Source organism: Pithys albifrons, chromosome 1 (genome assembly GCF_047495875.1).
Source record: "Pithys albifrons albifrons isolate INPA30051 chromosome 1, PitAlb_v1, whole genome shotgun sequence".
Classification (NCBI taxonomy): domain Eukaryota; kingdom Metazoa; phylum Chordata; class Aves; order Passeriformes; family Thamnophilidae; genus Pithys; species Pithys albifrons.
The window spans coordinates 1056835-1077642 of NC_092458.1; the positions used below are offsets into that span (position 1 = coordinate 1056835).

Here is a 20808-nt window from a genome sequence, read left to right on the forward strand (position 1 = left end):
CATTGTGGTTGAAATGACTAATTCTTGTTTTGTTTTTCAGACTCTAGAGGGAGGAATAAGAGGACTGCATTTTGGAACTTCACCAAGCTCCAGAAGAAAATAATTTTTTTCCCAAATAAATAAAATTTGGAGTGGATATAGATGTTCTTTATTTTAATATTATTAATATTTAAAATAGATGAATAGTCTATATTTTTTTAATACAATAGAAGAACAGTGAATGCAAATGTCTGGGGTCTTAGAGAAGATTAATAACTATTTATATCACATTCCATATCATGCACCTGCGGCTGGGAAGGTTGAAAGGTGCAATGGACTGTTAAAAACAACTCTAAAGGCACTAGGTGAAGGAACTCTGAGCAACTGGGATAAGCACTTAGCCAAGGCCACCTGGTTGGTTAACACCAGAGGCTCTATCAATCGAGCTGGTCCTGCCCAAACAGAATCCCTCCACACGGTGGATGGAGACAAAGTTCCCGCAATTCACCTGAGAGGCATACTAGGGAAATCTGTTTGGGTTACTTCTCCCTCGGGCGAAAGCAAACCCATTCGTGGGATTGTTTTTGCCCAAGGGCCTGGGAATACCTGGTGGGTGATGAGACAAGATGCTGAGATCCAGTGCGTGCCCCAAGGCAACCTAGCCTTGGGGAAAACCTAATTGTGTGCCTTGAGTTGTGTTTTGCAGGAAACCAGACACCGGATGAGAAAGATCCAAACAAAGCTGATACTGGTATCCCATGATGTCCAACGATAAGGCAGCCCTAACCTGTGAACCAGTCCTGAACTTGGAACTGTGACTGTAACCAAAAGGCAAAGGACCCAAGCTGAACTGATGCTGGTGCTGATCCTTGATGAAAGGCCACCCGCCTCGAAAGACTGCATATGGACTATACATATATGCATATAAGCGCGGAAAAAATAAATGATTACTGTGGGATATGGGCCATTGACGTCATATGATATGAAATAAGGGGTGGACGTTGTAGTAGTTTTGGCTTTAGTCAGCATAGGTCCCCATTTAGGCCTCAGTTTTTAGCAGGCCTCAAAGGTTGTGACACAGATTAGAGGGGACAGGTATCATCTGACTTAAGCAGCCATAGAGGTATTTCATATCATCTGACATCATCAGGAAGTGTCGGGGAGTATAACAAGCAAGGTGGGAGGAGTCTCTGGGCTCTTCGGTCCATGCTTCTGACCAGGACGGTTCCCGCTCCCTGACTGCTGATATCAGGCCTTCCTGCCGGTCCCACGTCTGCTTAGCCGGGGACGTGAGCACATTCCTGTTAATTCCTCTTTCCCTCTTGCTGGGAGGTTTCCTTTGGGGAGGGGGTTTGGTTGGTTTGGAGTTTCACCTGTTAGCTGGGGCGACCTTGGTGAGCCTGTTTTTGTTTCCTGTCACTATGTGCTATTTCATATTCTGTGTTAAGCTCTCCTCTTCTCTGTATAAATATAAAAACCTCACTGTGTTTAAAGCCTCGTTTCTGCTGTTTTCCCTCACTCTCCTGCTCTGGGAGTGGACTTTGTGACTGGGTACCAGGTAGTTGGCATTTTGCCAGCTCAAACTATAACACACACCAAGGAATTAATATGAAACAGAGTCAGCCACATCAAACATGGAGCATGTTAGTGGGTTCCTCTCTGAATACAGTAAACCAGTGCACAGGAATCAGGGTGATCAGGAAATACATGAAAGACCATGGCAAGAGAAGCTTGAGCACATACATGGAGCTGTGCATAAGTGTAAACAAATATAAATGGAATTTCTCTGTGTTACCTGCTACATGAGCTCACTTGTCTCAGGAGAAACCTGAGAAGATTTTTATGTCACTTGAACTGTATTTACCCACACTAATTGTGAGAAAGAAGCCATAGGTATCTCTGTATATTTCATACCAGTAACTATCCAATCTATTCAAACTAAATAAATTATTTCCTGGATGAATATGTGAAATATTCTGGGAATCTAATGATCAGCTGCAGAAGAAACAATGAAGAACTAAGTTCCAGTTTTAATTGAAAACCTTTGGATTTATTTTGAAATAAAAGCACTTTTTATTTCTATTTCACTATCTGTTTACAGTTTGAGTAGTGTGCTCTTTTCTGGCACCAGACAAAAGTAATTCAGACACTTCTATGCAATCCTGAGATCAGTTGTGTATTCACCACAAATGTTTTGTTTCTGACAGAGAAGTTAAAAACAGCACTTCCCCATATCTTTCTTCTTCATTTACACTCTGGGGTTACAAATAAATGTACTCTTTGTCATATTCACAGAAAGAGGGTTGCCAGGTCAGGGTCTTTGTGATGTCTGTTTTCCTTCCTCATTATGTTAAGATCTTTATTCAAAGCAGTATCAGGGATCCATAGTGCCCTACTTTATCTCTTTTGTTTTTTAACAACTGTTCCCAGAATAATGTTTAGTTCAATCTTTATGGGGGATTTTTTATTGTTTCGGGCTTTTTTTGCCCCTTCACAATATGGGAAGGGCTTTTACTTTTAGGATTTTAAACCTTGCCTTTTCCAAAAAAAACCAAAAAACAAACTGGCAGAAAAGTCATTCTGTGGAGACATCATTCACAATTTAATTTTGTCTTGAGCATATTAAGATTTGATGACCAAAGCCTTACAATTAACTGAAATAAGGGGAGTAGAGTCACTGTAGGCATCCTAAATATTCAGTGAACAGAAAGACGGAAAATAGATGAGAATGATTCTCCCCTGTGGTGGGAGGATTAGGAATGGGATTAGTCTCCTATCTTCAGTGCTTCACAGAAATTGCTAGAATCAGGTGCATTTAATCTGGTCCATTTCATCTGCTCCCATACTGCCACAATTATTCTCTGTATTACTACCATGGATAACTGGTTTCACTGCTAGAAAATTATGAATTCCATCTGCATTAAGCAGTCCTTTCCTGTGAGAACTTTTGATGTGCTGTGCTAGGCAAAATGGATGCCTTTTTCTTTTAAGCTGAATATATTATGGGTAATTAAACCACGGAAAGTTAATTTGGTATAACATGAAGCCAACTTGATAATAAAAGAAGCCATTTATTTCAAAGCCTTGATTCCAAAGAAGGGATGAAATATGCTTTTAATAGAAAACAATATTTCAATTTAAGTGCTTAAATACTGTAGTTGTGGACCTCTTAAAAATTCTAAGCATTTTAGTATGCAATGTGTTTCTACTTAACTTTTTTCCCCCCTGTGTGGTCACTCCTCCACTCTCTCAGCCTCACTGGTGCCTTTCCCTCATTTCAGATGTTCATAATGCCCATGCCATGAATTCTGAATGAGGCTGGATGATAAAATGTCCCATGCTTTCCCAGAATAGCCTCTCTCCTTTGTTGAGTTGACATGGAACAGAAACCACTGCAGTAAGGAAGGAGTGAGTGTCCTGGTGTTGCCAGCACAGTGGGACTGGCATTACCAACCCAACTAAAAGAACTAATGGAGGAGCAGAAATGGACATGAGGACAATACAACAGGTTTGTGCTGGGCTTCAGTGTTATCATCTAATGACTAGATATACACTTGAGCAGCAGTTTTAGCTTATAACCACTCTTTGTTTAAGGAAAGGCTGAGAAACATTTAAGTAGAAAGAATATATGTACAGGGTCACACTGTAATTTATCTGTCAAAACTCCCAATTAAGTCACAAGTTTTCTTCCAGGATTATTAAATAATGGCTTCTAAACACCAATGAATTTCACATGGTAATTATTTTGGAACTGTTGTAGGTGTTACTGTTAATGGAACTCAGTGGTTTTTTTTCCTTTGCAGCAAAGGAGGCAAAGGTTCTGCACCCACCTTCTCCCTGCCTTCCCAAGAGTTTGCTACTTAAGAACTTTCCAACTCAAACAAATTTAACTGCAGTGCTTTCTTCCTTCTTATTTCATGGGCTCACAAAACAGCACAGAGCTGTAAGACAAGAATTCCTCTCAGTTTCCCTCTGTGCCTCAAGGGAAATGTAATAAACCTCCAGATCAACTTTGCACCCAGGCAATAAGGACAATAATCTCACCTAGCTCTCTTTGAGTGCAGTAATGTGAAGAAATTAAGTGTTGACAGTTTTTTTCAGTTTGGGAAATTTGGGATCAAATCTATTCCCTTTACACCTCTTGATGAAATCCCTCCTTTGCAGGCACTCCCAGTAAAAGGGACTACACATAGAAAAGCAGATTACAGTGCTCTGTACAGTTTAATGTGTTTTATTAATAACTAAAACTGCACTTCTTGGTCTTGCTAAAAGAAAGGAAATTGCAACTGCTCAGACTTGAATTTTTCTTTATGACCTCCTTGTCATTTTGAACAAGGCTTTTGAGAGAATCAGGAATTTTACGTGGCAGACTAGCTTCTGAAATATGCAGAACATAAACAAGTATCCAAAATGTCCAGGGTGAACATTCCAAACCAAGAAGCTGAAACATGTAATTTTCATAACTCCCTTATCACTGGCATTGAAAAGCACTGGCAAATCTGCAGCCTCTAGAGCAGTGACTGTGGGAGCATCACTAGTCACATCCTCACACTGTCCAGGTACTCAGATCGTGGCAGTGCTCAGGTGCAAATTTGTCACTGCAATGCAGCATTGTCAGTCTTTCCACTCATCTGTCAGTCTTTCCACTCATTCAACCTGCAGTGAGCAAACATGTCTGTGCTGCAATATGAGTCAACTCTTCCCAAAATATGTGCATTTTAACAGTTTTATCTACTTGTATTGCTGTTTGATACAGAATGTTGTGTCAGCAGCCAGCATATGATGTGCATATTTTCTTATTGGTTGGTCAGGTAGAAAAGATGACTTTGATCTCATTCTGGCTGTTATATAAATTGGCTGCTCCTGGAATATAATGAGACTGGTTTATGTTTCGTATCATTTAATATACTGGAGTTACTTCCAGAAATAACTATCTTAATAACCTGAAAGTAATGATAGCCATTCTTCTGTTGAATAAAGTACCACCAAGAAGACATACAAGAGTTTAATTCCCTGGGTTTATGGCCATTGAATGTATCAGGTGCACAAAAACTTTCATTCCTATCTAGTCTCAGGGTAGGACTGAAGGCTTTGAACATGAGTGTGCACTGAATCTTGGGATGCCTGCTACCTAAGTGCAGTGTTTGTGGCCTTGGTTAGACAAAAAAATCTATATATGTGATATAATTTTACATCCTTGCAAGCACTAAAGAAAAGTGAAAACTAGTACAGCAAAGCTTTCATTGTAGTCATTATTATACATGTCACTGATAGCCATGCTTACAAAATGCTGAGAGACTTTCAGGTTTCTTGATCAGCAATACAGAGTTATAACTGAGCTAACAGAATAATCAATTCAATTAAACCAATAAGAAAAGATTTTAACAGCTGCATCCTCTACAAACAAACTTCTATTAGGTTCTCATTCAGTCCCCTGAAGTTCCCAACAGCTTTCAAACAATATTTCAACAGATGTGAAATAACTAAATGTGTCCTCACAGGCTCGTTCTCATGGCATGGACTGTTTGTTTAAATAGTTGTGTTGCAGGTCTACTTCAGCACAGCATGCCACCTGGGTCCACATACTCAGTCAATGTCCTTCCCAAATTTTCCCTTCAGTAACTGGCACTGTCCTTCCTTCCCTTCAAATCCCATACACAGTGAACAGTGCAAATCACTCATTGAAAATGTTTGTTCTGCCTGTCTAAATGAGAGTTTCACTGAAAGCAAACCTCTCTACCAAAATACCAAACAGTGATGCTTTTTGTATGACAGCATCACTTTGTTACTCTCAAATCAACCATTTTCTCTAGTATTTTCCAAAATAATGGCTAAACTTTGAATATTTTCAGAGTGTTTGAATTCATCCACCTGGGAGACATTTACAGCAGTCTCCCAGTAGATAAAGGGGGCCTACAAGAAAGCTGGAAAGACCCTTTTTACAAGGGCTTGTAGGTGTAGTACTTTGAACTGAAAGTGGGTAGATTTTGCTTAGCTATTAGGAAGAAGTTCTGTACTTTGGGGGTGTTGAGCCACTGGAGCATGTTACCCAGAGAAGTTGTGGATGCCCTGTGCCTGAAAGCTGAAGGCTGGTCTAATGCAGGGGGGTTGGAACTAGATGATCTTTAAGGCCCTTTCCAGCCTAAACCTCTCTGTAATTCTTTGAGCATCCCTTTAGAAAAAGGGAATATAACTGTAAATACTGTATTCAGGGCACCCAAAAACCCTTCTCAGGGTTTCTTTAAAACAAAATTGCAACAGGAAAGCAACCATAAGCAACAGAAAAATAAAACAAAATTTGTGTTAAAAAAACCCACTGAAAGATTGAAGTATTTCAATATTAATTTCTCTATGTAAAGTAGGTAATAATCTGAAAGTAAGAAATCAGATAGCACATTATACATCTGATAAAGTTATTCATGATGGGAAATAATTATGCTTAAGACACTTTATTGGTCTGTCCTTAATAACCACTAGGTGAGAATTTTTCTTTCCTGCCTGCATGGAAGAGACACGAGTATTAAACTCTGACATTCTGAACTGTCCTTTAGGCATCTGAATTAGCTCTAAGCAGATGGGACAAACACCTTTGTTCTGCAGTCTCTGAGGGCAGAAGAGAAACTTCAGCACTCGCCGTGTAAAACTTACAGTTGATGAACAAAGGTGATACTTTGGTGACTAAACCAAGAATTAACACAGTTAACATCAGAAACTAAATTCTGAGAGTTACTGAGACTTAAAGGACTCATTGAACACAGATTATGATTTGCTGAGCTGCAAGACAAATGGCTAATGAAATGAAGCATAGAAAGGGAAAATAATAATGAATATGTGGATGTTATTAATGCCTCTTGCTCTGGATTCAGACTAACACAGCCACAATGACTGAGAAGATGACTCGTGTTACGGGCAACTCTTCTTAAAAAGAGATTCAAAGTGTGGAGTATTTTTCTATGGAAATGAAATGCAAATAAGATAGATATGTGAAAACTTCTCCATGAATTAGTGAGGAAAATAAAAGAAAGCAGGATTTCTGAGAACTTGGATTTTCCTGTACCACAGCATAAAAAGGAGACTTTCCACACAGGAAGAAGCTGGAAAACTTTGCAATAAAGAAACAAATATTTTTCCACATGACAAAAAGATTAGATGGTGGAGTAATCAGGATGGGCCTGACTAGACCAGGGACTAGATATGCAGTCCTTTATTTGCAATTCTGTTAAGCAGAAATTGGAGAAATAAGATACAAAAGTGACAAATTGCACCCATGCCTGTTCCTGGTATTCTCAGAGCCTTTTCTGGAAAATATGGAATTACAGGGGCCTTGGTTGTGAATCCCCAAGGAAGTTTTCAGCTCCTAGATATGGAGGCAGAAAGCCAGGTGGAGAACACATGGGATAGATCTTGTTCTCCTCAGTATCTACCGTCTCTGAGGCCTTTTAGGAGAGGTCCCACTACAGAGGGGCAGCTAGGACACTGCTGGAGGAGGGACAAAGCATTAGATCCTTCATTAGCAATCACCTTATTTCCTGTTGCTTTGGTATTACATGCATTTGGGAGTTGTGTCAGCTCCGGCCCTTTCCAAGAACAAGAGGCAGAACTACTCTGTGTCATGGCACTCTCTTGGCAAACTTGCTACTTCAAGCCTTCTAAATTGCTTCAACAAATCCAGTAGGTTAATCAGACCTCCTTAGCAGCTGATTTAAACCCATATACACATTCCACTGTACAATCTTAAGTAGATCAATTACAGAAACAAACACAATAACCATAACAATTTGGAGAAATCACAAGAGGGTGATTCATTTGTATTTGTTTTGAAGTGCTTGAAGATGGTAGCTGGTTGCTCATAATGATATTGCTTGCTTAAATTCTTTGCTATTTCTTTCTGAATCTGTTATTTTATGTGAAATCTTTTCTGAGAGACAATGATCTTTACTAACACTTGCTTAGTAGATCACTCTACTCTCCTGTCAAGCATAGGTAAGCCTATGAGGAATTTCACAGTTAGTGATCTCTGAGAGAAACCCTCAAAACTTGAGCTCTGGGCTGGACTCATTTACTGAAAGTGTCATGATTTTCCTTTTATTTGTGAATCAACACATTAAATCAAGGCTTTTTCATGATTTCAAGAACAGCAATCACTGTGGTGTCTTCTTAGTGAGTTACAGGTTCTCCTGTAAAAAAATCCTTTGAACTGGCTTTCTTTATTTTAATATTAAAATAAGTATACTCACTAAGTAGATGGATTGCACATATTCTGCTCATGTATCATTGGCCCAATTTTTAAACTGCTGTAAGTTGGCATTAGCCCACTGGATGAGGCAGTTGAGATCTGTCATCATAATTTGATTTTTGTCACCTATTTCTGATATATTAAAAGTATCTTTAAACTTCTGTTGCCATGCCAAAAAATAAGAGGCTTCCTGCTCCTCTAACTACTTTTTAGGTGGTATTTAGATCATTTCACTCACAGAAATAAAGAATTATCCATGGCAATTCTTCCGCATTGGCACAGATTTATTTTTTCTCCAACAGGAAGTAGCCAAAACAATATTGAAAGTGCAGAGGCAGTCATAGGAAACAGGTGCTACAGAATGACCAGCCACATCCATTTCACAAAATCTCTCATCTCGACTTGCAAGCCTTACAACCTCAATGTTCAGCTTAATATCAGTTTGTCACTTCCTTTTAATCTCAGGTGCATGTTTTCATTTGGAAGTAATGAAATCATAGCAGTTTTTTGCCAACTGATGACAGATTTCAGGTATTTCAGGTAGAAATGCAAGCAGATGGACTAGCCCCATGTCCTAGTAGTGGTGTATCCTGCTACTCAAGTTCTTCTCTCAGGGTGAAACTCAGTCTTGTGCAGAGGGACCAGACTAGCCAGGTAGCCTGGAGTTTTCAGCTAAACCAAGGACATCAGCATTTTCCTGACTCACTTTGCAGGAGGCTACATTGTTACCTGGGTTCACCTCCTTATCCAAAACTAACCTGCATTTATAAGAATGTTACCCTGAGGAGTCCCATCAAGGGCAGAGCATCAGGCAGATGCCAGTCTGGCCCTCACGGATTAGGGTATAGATGGAGAGACAAACAGACGAATCAAGATAAAAATGCTACAAGGAGGAACTGGCCATTAAAATCTGTGTAGTACCTGCACAATGAGCCCTTAATCCCTTCCCCAGTATACATATTATAGGCATGTGACAATATACTAACATTCTGCACAAATTCCTTCCGATGTGGGTATCATTGTTGAAAACATTGTTTCTTTCTTTAACCTTATTTCTTCCTTGTTCTTAATTTCTTCTTTTTCTTTTGGTGTCCCCTTTTAAGTGGAAGTTTTGAAGAACACCTTGAGCTGTAACTGAAGTTCATTCCAGATCTCTAGGGCCTGTCCACACTTAATGAAATAAAATTGCTGGTGGTGGAACTTGTGAAATGAATTGGAATAATTTAGTCTCCCTGGTTGTTGTGTGTTTCAGGAGACATTTAAACTTCTCCAAAAGGTGGACTAGATGTTTATCCATATAGGTTGCACTGGGAGTGGTGCTCCCCATGCTCTGCCAGCAACTGCCTTTTGATGAACACATAATTCACGTAAAATATATTTCTATTCTTTGAGCAAATCTGATGTACTAGACAATAAACCCCTGTTGTTTAGACAGCCTGTTTAACCTTGGCTCTTGGTTTCATGGGCTGTTAGGTTCCTAGTAATGATTGCAATTCTTCATCTACTAGAGCTTGTGACGTTGTAAATGCAGTTGAGTTAATAGGTCAGAATTTCCCCCTTTTTCACTCCCTTCTAAATGCCTGGTACAGACAACAGTTGTGACTCTTTGCTAGGTCTGCTTGTAGCATTGTGTCATAACTCTTTTGCATATGCTCTAGCACAGCACATGAGTAGAAGGGCACTGTTAATAAGTGTTTAACTGATGAGTGACATAATCAGACAAATTATTTTAAAAATTTGATGAAACAAATAAAAACAGTAACATCTTGCTCTGTGGTATATTTGCTTTCAGTACAAGTATCTGCAAGCTGTTTCACCTTTGTGATATGGAATCCTGAAGTAAAACTGAAATGAAACACTGATATTTTGGAAGAAGGCAGCAACTTTGTTTAAGGCACTGGCCTGGGATTTGGAAAAGCCATTTTTAATTATCAGTTTTGCCATAGTCTTTTTGACTGAACCATTTATCTGCTTTTAGCTTCTGGTCTACCAGGCATGATGGACATTTCTTCCACCCTGTATTTTTCTTATTACTTAGATTCTGACCATCCTGCAGTCAAATACTGAATGTGGTTAGCAAAATGGAAATTAGTTCTTTATTGGAGACTTTATGAACTGTAGCTATAATAGCCCATAAAGGTGAATAAATTATTATTTAAAAATCATTAATGATTAGGAAGATGTGATGGTTTCTGCAATGAGATATGCTGGCCTTTTAAACTGAGTAAGGGAGGTTCTCAGGGTTATGTTACCCTTGATCAATCATGCTCTGGCAAGAGCCAGAAAGACTGCTAAGCCTAAGGAAGCTGTGTTACAGGAAGAGTACAGTTAAATAAATCCACATGGCTTAAGGTTAACACCAAAAAAGTGCAAAGGGACAAGGCAATGCTTGGCAGAAAACAGTGATGGGGCAGCTAAGACTTGTAGCTTATCCCAGGTGAAGCACAGTGGTTGAAGACCATGGGCTTCATGTGCTTTGCATTTCCCTAGAGTAGAGGAATTCAAGCATGATTATATGCACATCTAAAAAAAATCCAAAAAAAACCAAACAAACAAAAAAAACCAAACCAAAAACCAAAACCAAACTGAAATCTTCATTTGGTAAACTGAAAGGTGCTCTTTTTGTTTTGACTCTTAGAATAAAATGTTTTGGGCTTTAGATTTATACTGTAACTATGTTCTATGCGGAGTTCAATATCACAATAAGAGAAATCTGGCATTGCTCTGCTCTCTTTGGTTCAGCTATGAAAAATATTCAGATTCCTGCTTTTCCATCAGTGTTCTAAATGCATGTTCTTTCACCACACTTAGCACCATGTCACCTGCCACCATTGATAATTACACACTATAAAGACAATAAAATCTATTTGCATATTTTTTAAAAAAGTAATAACTTCTAGCAGCCCATTGTATCCCAGTTACTGGCAGCCCTGATACAGCTTTGTTTAGTTGAGACAGGTGAGAAAAATTAAAATATACAAAACTATTATCATCCTCTTTTGTCATGGGTATTTTCAAAGAATAACTTTATTTAGACATCTATTAGTCCTGAAACAAGCTGTTCAAACAGCTTGTTTGGTAATTCCTGTGTCTAAAAGATGGAGCCCCATGAGAGAATATAGTTCACAGAACACACTTATGCCTCTAGAATAAAATAAAAAATGTACCTGAGACAGGGAGCAACCTTCTCCTGTGATCCCTTTTCTGTTTTTAACCAAACCTTTGCACAATCTGAAATTTCAGCACAGCATGTCTTCTAAAAAGCCAAAACTTCCTTATGTGCTAAGAAATTTGGACAATGATGTGAAACAGAGACACTGAGTGGCTCTTTCTGTAGTAGCTTACAATGCACTGATGGGACTAAATGCCCAAGCCCAAATTCTCATCAATCTGACAAATGTGATCTACATGACTTGAAGTTATATTCATACAGCCTTTTGAAAGGAAAATCCTGGTGAACACTAGAGCTTCTTGCAATGAGATATTGCTTAAGCAATATAGTCTTTTAAAAGCACATATTATCAGATACTTGTTCGTGTTAAGAATCTTGAAGTGAGGCCAAAGGCACTTTATGTCTAAACAAGGTCAATTTCAGATAATATTCCCCATTAACGATCCAAGAGAGCTGCATAATGGCTCTGCCTCTCAGCTGCCAACACAGTAAACACTCACCTGCCCCCTTTGCCTGCAGCCCCAGGAGAGAACAGGCTGGCAAAGGTGGGAAATGGTGAGCTGATTATATCACTACATATACAAACTAGCCTACTTGTAGAACTCTTAGAATAAATATAAATTTGTACTTACAGAACATTTTTTTCCTGATTGAACTAAGGGATATAGTTCAGGATGTATTTCAAGGATGTATAACAGGATGTGTTGCAAGAAAATGACTCTTATCTACAGGAAATTTAGAATCCAAAGAATGCTTTTGTGCAGAGTATCAACACTATAGTTATGGAGTGAAAAAACAGCAGGACAAATTTTCTCCTATTATCCATATTATTTACATTTAGAGCAAAAAAAGAAAGTTGGAGGGGCTTTTCTATCTTACAAACCAATTTTAACAGTTCCAGGGTTACACAGTTACCCCTACATAGTGGCTTCCAACACTACACCTACAGTTTTCTTGTCAACTTTGTGCTTTTGCACATTGTCATATATATGAATATATAAGCATATACATACACCTATAAAACACATATATGAAAAAGAGGTTTAATTATATCCCCTACTGCTACAGCCAGACAAAACAAAACAAAACAAAACAAAACAAAACAAAAACAACAAAGAGGCAGTTCAGTAACATTATATGACGGAAACAATAAAACTAAGTGAGTGCAAAGAAGTGCTCATGCATAAAATAAATAAAGCAGAACACTACCCAAAGTAATGTCTTCTTTGGTTTCTGAGGAAAGGGCCTTTTGGGTTTTTTTGAGAGGAGGCAGGGAGGCAAAGGGTGAAAACATTTTTTATTGTTTCCTCTAGGATATTACTGTAAACTTCTGAACTCATCCACAATCCATTACCATGGGATAAATTATTTTCAAGAACAAGCCATCCTAGAAATGATCATGTAATGAACACTTGTTCTTTTCCTTCAAAGCAGCCCTGAAATATGGTGATGTTAATATGAAGTACTATGTATGCGAATACTGAATTATGAGTTTTACCAATGAGCAAGTGTTGATTGCATTTTTGAGTGTTTCTTATAAAAGCAGTTAGTGTTTTAACATACTGATGATTTTAGCTGTAAGTTACAAAAAACAGCTGCAGCCTATTACCCTGGGATGACAGCCACAGCCAACAAGTGGCAGGGCATTTGTGACACATGCACCACTGAGGAAAGACTGAATGTCTCAAGTAATAAAATTCCTCATTGAGTCAAAAGAAAAACCAACCACAAAACACCCAAAACATTATTCTCTGGGAAATCATCTGGGTTTTTTTGTACTAGGGGATTTAGGAATTACAAGAAGTCATGAACTAGATCTGTAAAAGGTCATATTTAATTTGCTTTCACTGTAATGCAAGGGTATGACCTTGTTGTGTATTTGGGGCACTACATCAGTCTCCAGAGAAAGGTTAAACAAGGAGGAAACTTACCTCTGGCAGCTAGATCAAGCAGTTTAGATTTTAGACCATCAGCTCCAGCACACTGAACTAGATTAATAGGCAGGAACTCCTCCCATGTCTATTCAAAGCAAAGGAAGAAAAGGGCAAAGCGGGGAATTAAATCATTAAGGCCTGCAAGAATGAAAGGCAAGTATTCAAAATAAACAAGTATTTATTAGCACATAAGGCCAGTTTTAGAATTAGTGAAATGACACATTCATTAGCAATGTTGGAAATATTTTTGGAAAGACCAGTTTCTGCATGCTTGCATGCCACCCACCAGACCAGTTTTCTACTCCTGGCCAGCATTTCCATGTGAAGGGTTTAGGGATTCTCCCTCTCCCAGCATCTGGAAGTTATCTTGTATCTTATTATATCTTATGACACATTGACTTTGATCTGAGGGCAATCAATAGTAAGAGACTATGCTTGACAAAAGCCCTAACTTTCCAGACCTGGTCCCAGATGATGTTTTACAAACATGGTCACCAGTTTCTGCAGCTACCACTATATATTGATTTCTAAAGTACTCTCTGAGTGTAACAAACATTTGAGCAGAGTAGACATCAGGCAGGACAAAGAGTATGAAATTATACAAAGATAGGATAGAGAAGTCTTTTAAAAACTGGCTAAAAATGAGAAAAGAACACACAGTACAAAGGTCAAGTGGATGGGAAACATACTTCACTTGAGACAGAGGTACAAGAAGTAGCCTGGATCTCATACAGATGAGGCAAAAAGCAAAGAATCCAGCTCATAGTGGGATGTTTGGGCTGAAGTTTAGTGAAGAAGGTGAGAAAAAGTCTACCTGTACTTAAAGCTAATACAGACTTCTATTCTGAAATATCCTAGAGGGAAAAGTCACAAGTCCAAAATTTGTAGTATGTGAGTTCATACTGGGTATAAGACTGGTGAAAGGACATATGCACTGTAAAAACAGGAATAAAAGTTGCTTAACCCAGGAGTTTGTCTCCAGCAAATACTGAGGGGTGTTTTTTGTTCCCTTGATTCTCTACTAACATCTATAATTGCTTTATTAGGCATGTTTGAGAATGCTGTGCTGCCCAAGCCTTTTAATGTCTTGCAGACCTGCTGCCCATGAATTTATCCAATCCTTTCCTTAACCTTCTGATATAAATATCTCTATCTACAGCCCCAGGGGCAGAATGTTCCAAGAAATCTCTATTTTTTCTGCAAAAAAAAAAAAGACAAAAAAGCAAAACAACTTAATTTGGTGGTTTAAACCATTCTTTTACTACTTTCATCAAGTTAGCTCAATTATACCTCAGTCGTGATATTGCAGTGTTCAGGAGCAAGAGTCCCATGTTCACCTCCAAGGCTTAAGTTGGGAATTCAGTCTTTATGGTAAAAAGAACAAAACCCCTCTTTGACTTCATCACTTAGGCTAAGAAGGACAGCAGAGAAAATGACTGTGAGAACTGTTTTGGTTTAGCTTTGCAAAATGCCAACTTGCCCAATAGTCTGTCAGAGTCCTCCCCTTAGGGAAAGGGAGGGAGGAGGGAAAAAAAAAGAAGAAAAAAACCCAAAACCTGAAATGGCAAGCTTCTTATATTTATACAGAAAAGAGACAATTAAAAACAGAATATGGTATAACATATATATACAAATGTGGAAAAAACAACAACAACAACCACGACCGAGTCACCCACCCAAACAACACAGACAACAACATAATGTCATCCACCACCTCAGCCCCCAAAAACACTCCAACAAACTCCCCCCAAAGGATACCTGGCAAGAGAGGAGAAAACCAATGACAAAACAAGAACAAAGTACTTCCCAAACTAAACAGCTGTGAAGTGGTGAGAAGGCCCAACAACCCCAGCATTGGTGATAGCAGCACCAGGCCAGGAGGTGGAAAGAGAGCTAGGCACCTCCTACACCTTCTCTTATACTTTATTTGATGTCAAAATGATATATCTCTTTTGTTGCTTAAGTTAGTTGATGCTTGTCCCCTTGAATCTACGTCACACTTCTGAGCCTGCTGAACTGAGGCCTAGCTGAAACTAAAGCCAAAACTACCACAATCACTCACAAGGACTTAATAAGAGAAAAACTTCCAGGGTGCTCTAGAATTTATAATGGGAAAGTACCTAATATAGCTAAAAAAGTGATTGTCAAGATAATAGAAAAGTAAAACTTTTCACTTTTTGTCAGTTTGGGAGGCAATCTAGACTGAACATGGATGATGAGCCTTTGGTAAAGTACAGCCATAGCACAAGCTGTGTGAAAATATTCAGGTTTGGGCTTCCAGTTTGCAAAAGCAGCAAATAATGAAAACACACAGACATCTGAAATATTTCAATACTGCAGTGCAAAAAAACCCCCTGTAATATGAGCCAGTCACGTGAAGCTTCCATAACAGGAGTCAATGCCAGTATCATCGTGCATCAGGCAAGGCATTTTTCACAGATACAGGACAAGGTAGAGATACTCCAGCAGCAGGCACTTGTTCATTCTATCTATTCTATGCTGGCACCAACTACCCTGGTTTTTAAGGTTTGTTTCAACTTAACTGATACATAATTGGGACTAAAAGCATAAGAAAATTTCTACATCTCCCAAAGAAGATGAAGACTTCTTCTGCATTCCAAAAGTAAGACAAAGACTTATCACTCCTTAAGATAGCATGGGTGATCAGTTTATGTGGCTCTTCACACTTGAGGAGAGCTGCCACAAAAGCAAAGGACATGAACACACCAGGAAGCAGTTTGTCTTCTAATCATTCTAGCAGCAAAATTCCAAACTGCTTTTCAATACAAGCAATCAGGACTGCTATATGTTTGTAACAGTTTCACAGGATATTTAAAAAGCAGTTAGACAAAGCTTACATGTCTGTTATTTTCTACCCCACAGGTTGTACACTTCTTTCTTCCACAAAATGCACAACCCCCAGCATTCCTATGTTAGTGCTGCAGTGTGGGAGGGCAGAGTGCCATCCCGAGGAGCAAAGTTGGGCACTTTGATACAGGCTGTGTCAAAGTGCATATGATGTAGTCATTGTAGCTGTGCTGGCTTAATCCAGGAACAAATTTACCCTCTCTTTGATCTCATTTTGAATATGTAACAATACTTTTGAGATGGTGACTGGTGACTTTTATAAAGCTGTACTAGATTGGACCTGCTCAGCAATACCAGCTGATGTGATGAACATCCTCCCATGTGTGTAGATAAGGCAGCAAATGCTTTCTTGTAGAAAAGGATTTGAACTAAATTCTGCCCCAGTTTCTACTTATGAGAGCAGAGTGGCATAGATCGAATTCTGCTGGCGATCAGCACCTGTTGCTAAGGGATAGCGGAAAGATGGAGTAGATGAGAGGAAGCAGGATATCAGTTTTCAATTCAGTCATACAAAGTAGGTCTCATCCCAGAGACACAAAATGGGTGTTTATTTCATTACAACTAGCTCAACTCATGACTATGATGATGCATTTATTATCCTCAGTTACTAAGGAAAATGTTGATCTTTCCTATTAAATGTGCTGCAGGAGCAAAACATTGTGTTCCAGGGTGAGAGAATAGCAGACATTGTATCTGTGTAAAACAGGCAGAGTAGTATTTCTTCACATCTTTTTATTTTGTTCAGCTTCATAACAAAACCAGTTCTTTTTCAAAACAAGTTGGTGTGTGATTAGGTAAGTTGCAATACATTTACGGTTCTGTTGGCAGGAAAGTTTGAACACAATCATATCTGTTCTTTTTGTGGGTTTTTTGGTGTTTAATTCCTTCAAAATACTCCTGATCCAGTTATGTAATTTCCTATATATGCTGTTTTATAACCATGGGTCTGATTCACCACTGCATCACTCCAGTCTTATACCACTGCCAGTCTAGTTGATTGATTTTCAGAAGGGTTATATCAGCATGAAACTATAGTAATGGTGTTGTGAATCAGACTGAAACAGGGTGAGGTACTCCAGGCAGAAAAATTATTTGAAGAAACCTAATTGTTAGAAATGATGACAAAGCCACAGTACAACTAGATGGTTTTCTGTTATCTCTGGCAGAGACAAAGTTTTTCCTGGCTCCTGCAGCTTCACGAGCCCACTGAAGCTACAGCTGCAATTACCAGCACATGAGTTTCTCCCACCCACATCTTCTCCAACTTGGCTCATTTTTAGCCTTTTGCCAGGAAGGGCTGGAAGAATGAATCTTAATAAGTACTTTTTAAAAAGATTGTGTAAATTTAGAACAACCATGATAAAATACTTTAGCTGAGGGTCTAGCCTTTCCTAAAGGTTTTGAGAACTGCACTATCCACAGCAGAATCATTTTGCTGGCTACTACATGGGACTGAAAGCTTTTCCACCCATATCTTGTGTAAAGAGCTGGTCTGGGATATTGGAGTTCAGTTATTATTTCTATGTGTGTCGTGGTTTTTGGGGGTCAGAACTCCCCTGCCTGCTGTGCCTACAGGCTGAGAGGGGCCCTCTAACTTGGGGGATGCTGCACCCTCGCCCCCTTACATCATATGGAGCAACAACTGGCAGCTTTGTGGGGTGTACTCAGAGAACACGAGATCATGTGTTAGATTACAAATCATTCTCCTTCTGTTGCCAATCTCTGTGTGGAGAGACGAACTGAAAACGTGCCAGTGTGATCAATCAGATGCTTTTTAAAGAATCTAATACTGCAAGAAGAGACAGAGGCAAGGAATCTCTTATCTCTCAAGCATCAGACAGCTATTATAATTACATATGTTTATTTTCCTCTTTACCAGATTTGTTGATGAGTTTGCTTCACCTTTTTCTGTTTCTAACATAAAGGATTAGTGAAGCATTTCCACTCAAGAAAAAAATCATGAAAAAAATGAACAAAAAAGAAAAAACAAAACCCCCAAAAAATTAAAAATAGCCCCCCCTAAAAAAAAACCAACAAGAAGTCCTTCTTCTCTGTGGTTTAAGAAACATATAATACAAACAAAATTACTGATCTCTCATTTTCTGCAATGTTCTTTTCTGTATCTTCACAAGCAATAACCCTGTCTTCCTAAACTTTCTGATAGCTTTCAGTTGCTGGATGTTAGAAAGGACCATTCTTGTGACCTTCACTCCAGTCATGGGAACCAAGAGTTGATCCAACTAATTACATGTCACCAGTGCACACCAAGGAGTATTAGTCAGTTAAGGGCAAGACACCTACTAAATAGTTGTCACTGAAAAAATATTTATCTGCTTTCCATTTGCTCACAGTATATGGTTCAGACTTTCTGCTTAGTCATGGTTTGTTTCTTTGTGAATTCTTTTGTTTTTGAAAAGGTCCAGTGAAAGGTTTCCTTTCCCATTTAGATTCCTCCAGCTACTCTGCTTGTCTTCTTAGTCCATACAAAGAATGCATTTTGGAGCTCTGAGTTTCCAAGCTGGATTTCGGACTAGTTCATAATGTTTACAAAAAGGCTTCCTTTCATTATCACCATTTCTGAACCAGTCTGTAAGAGCTCACCATTTCTGAACCAGTCTGTAAGAGCTCGCTCAGTTAAGAACTGCTGTTGTGCAGAAACAGCAAGCTCAGTAGGAGTCAGCAGTGCCCTGGCAGCCAGGAGGATCCAGGAGTTGGACTCCATGATCCTTGTGGGTCCCTTCCAACTCTTGTGATCTATTATGTAGTCTCCCATATGTCCATCTCCATCTGCTATCGCTCGTCTTATACATAGTTGGCAAGGTCTTTGTATTTCTCCTTTATGTTTATGACTGAGCAAGATAAGACCTGGCACACTGAAGTGCATGTAAAAGGAGCCTGCCCAAGACCCCTTGAGCCAGTGCTTAACAGTTAATCTATACAAGGCCAGTAAGTCCAGTATCAGACAGCACACAGGACTTGCTGAAGGATCAACTTCATACCCTTTGGATTTTATCTTTGTGGGTTCAGTCATTCTATGTCTGGGAATTCAAGTATCTAAGAATCCAGTACGTGGTTAATATTCTCTTGTAGCACTCAAAGTTGGGAAAAGAGGACTTTCCAGATAAAGCTCTAATTTCATCAAGGGAGGCTCAATCTAACCCAGGGAAATTGATATAAAATAAAGTAAAATAAAATAAAATAATAGAATAGAATACACTGTTGCCCATTTGTTTTGATGTGAGTTCAGAGAAAGACAGACTTTCTTAATAGAGAGCTATGTTTCCTCTTCGAAGTCTGAAATAAAAGCTGAAAAAAAAACTAACAGGTTGCCTTAGTTTACCTTTTTGGAGTAACAGACACTGCAAAATTGTGGCATGTTTTTGAAGAGACTTCCCTGACATCATGTTGGAGAAAGTTTTCAATTAGGAAGGCACATATATTTTGTGCAATAAAAATTATATTTTAAAAAATTAAAAAACTCTGCCCTCAGTGATGATATATTACATTTTCAGATCATTGTCGTAGTAAAATCCTCACTTTTTATGTTGATTCTTAAAATCAATTCCTTTTGATTAGAAAACAGAAGAATTCTGATGCTTTACATTTACGCTTTCTCTTATTCCCTTTAATCTCCTTGAATGAGTGCACTAAAATTTTCTACTGTTATTATCTCAAGTACCTTGAAACTTCACAGGTTCACCCCATTGCTCTTTGAACTACTGCAGTTGGATGAGAAAGAAAGGTGGAGGCACACGGAGGAAGTCACTAACTTAGGAGATGAGCATCCCTTATACAGTGAGCAAAATCACCTCATTAAAATGGCTGACTGTCAGAAAGGGACATGAAAACACTTTTGTAGCTTACATGACACTTTTGGACAAAAGAGTTTAAATGCCAGTTAAAAAGAAACTCTGAAACCTTCCCAGCTCTCCCTCAATTAAGTTCTTCTTTGGTGTTAACTGAAGAGAATCCAATTTGGTTTTCCCCGAGGGCTCTCCGTGAGTTGAACTAAAGCTCAGTAAGTGGAGACAATATGGAGAAGTAGTTCAAAAGCACAGTCCTGATGCAAACTAAACTGCTGTATAGACTCCCCCTTAGTTTAAACATGACCAGAAAAATTGCAGAGTCCTAGGGGGAACTCAGTTCACTTTTAATTCTCAAAGCTTGCTGGAAAGACTCCAACAAGACCTAGCCTGCAGAAAGTGCAGTTACAGCTCTTGCTTTCTAAAGATGGGCAATGTTGTAACAATGCTCCTCTCTCATTTGGTTACTTGGCAGTTTAGCCCTCAGCTCTCTCACTTACCCACAGTGTTCAGCTCCTATTTTCTGAAGGGATTAAGTCTGCATCTCCCCACAGACTGCATATCTTGAGGGCAAATTCACCTCACTTTTTCCTTATCCCCTTGAGGATGTGGTTATGATGCTCTCAGGCCTGAAATGGGAAGGGACTCAGTGATAGCACCATGTTCCATTCTGGCTGTACCCCTGCTAGCAAGGGAAGGTATCCACTACTTCCCATGGTCCTCCAGGCCATGGAAATAGGCTTGACAGCTTTGGTGTGGTCTGGACAATAGGTTTATTGTCCTGCTGTACCTGCAGTGAGGAAGTACAGGCCTGCC

The 20808-nt window shown here is 39.0% G+C and overlaps 1 long non-coding RNA gene across 1 annotated transcript in view; it reads left to right on the plus strand.

Moving 5' to 3' along the window:
- Positions 1–927: 927 nt before the first annotated feature.
- The window catches only part of LOC139678492 (uncharacterized), a 29887-nt gene continuing 10006 nt past the window's right edge, over positions 928–20808 (plus strand). The window contains exons 1-2 of the long non-coding RNA XR_011699036.1: positions 928–1268; positions 3261–3487. This is a non-coding gene — a long non-coding RNA (uncharacterized lncRNA). The remainder of the gene's footprint in view (positions 1269–3260; positions 3488–20808) is intronic.